Below are 1,345 nucleotides of genomic sequence, written 5' to 3'. Positions count from 1 at the left end.
GCGTCTTAGGTGGCAATCTATGATTGGTCTAGGTCGATGCATAGTCAACTTGGCCGTGCGCTCGAAGAGGCCGAGTCGGATTAGATCCGACGGTGGTGATAAATCATTAGGTTTAATTCCGGGTCGTAGATTAGATTTTTCTTTTATTTTAGATAATTCGCATATTAAACAGAAAATCAAAAATATAAAACGGTGTCGTTTCGCTAGTATTTGGGCGACGTCGTTTAGGTTTGAAGAGGATTGAACGGCCCCGATTAAATCTAGAAAGGATCGCGACCGTTAGTTCTATCAATAGATGCGGTGCCGTTTAGGAGTACAGGCCTTAATGCGTCGTCGTTTTGGCCTTTAAAAGGAATGGACAGCTTAGATCGAGTCCTAAGTCTAATCCTCACCGTCCGTTCTCTTATTTGATATGGCGTCGTTTAAGACGAGGACCGGAAGCGTCGTCGTTTAAGCGGGAATAGGAATGAACGGCTTAGATCTAGTCTTAGGTTTAATCGTGGCCGTTCGGGTTATTAAGAGATGCGGCGTCGTTTTAGTATAAGCGAAATCAACGGTCTAGATCAATTCCAGCTCTAATCGTGGCTGTTCATTTGTCAAGCCGTGCGACGCCGTTTTGATTCTGAATGCTCGGACGGTTGAGATTGGTTTGCAGATTGATCTCAACCATCCATTCTTTTTATACATATTAGAATATCGGGAAAAGGTTTTTAGAAAAATTCAAAAAATTAGGATATATACGTGCGGTGCCGTTTTTGTGTCGCGAGTAGTCCGTGGGCGGTTTGACCGGGTTGACCCGGTCCAGAAAATTAATAAAAAATAATAAAAAATAAGTAAAATTTCCAAAAAAAAAAATTACAAAAATACTTAGAAAATTCACAAAAATACCCAGATTTTCCCAAAAAAAAATTTCTAAAAATTTCTAGATCGATTCGGGACTCATAAAGTTTGGATAAATTTTTTTTGAGATTTCGAGGGTCGATCTGTGTTGATCCGAAAAATTCCTAACTTTTTTTTTAGAAAATAAATAAAAAATCCAAAAAATTAGAAAAATTAGAAAAATTCCATAAAATCACAAAAAATGGGAAATCGCCACATTCAACCGGCTCGATCCCGATTTTGTGATTTTCGGGTCCCGAACCCCAAAAAATGACCATTCTATCCTTCCGGGCCTTCCGCCCCAAATTTTCCCAAATCATCCCCGGAATCCAAACTCGATGTTTCTGCGGGTCGATAGGGCCATTTTAGATATGCTTATATGATTGATTGACTTGATTGTGTGCAATTATCTTGATTGTGCATTTAATTTTCATGATTGTGATTGATAGGATAGAAAATTTCCATC

Source organism: Rhodamnia argentea, chromosome 9 (genome assembly GCF_020921035.1).
Source record: "Rhodamnia argentea isolate NSW1041297 chromosome 9, ASM2092103v1, whole genome shotgun sequence".
Taxonomy (NCBI): domain Eukaryota; kingdom Viridiplantae; phylum Streptophyta; class Magnoliopsida; order Myrtales; family Myrtaceae; genus Rhodamnia; species Rhodamnia argentea.
The sequence above is the reverse complement of the archived record's forward strand: the minus strand, read 5'-3'. Positions refer to the sequence as shown.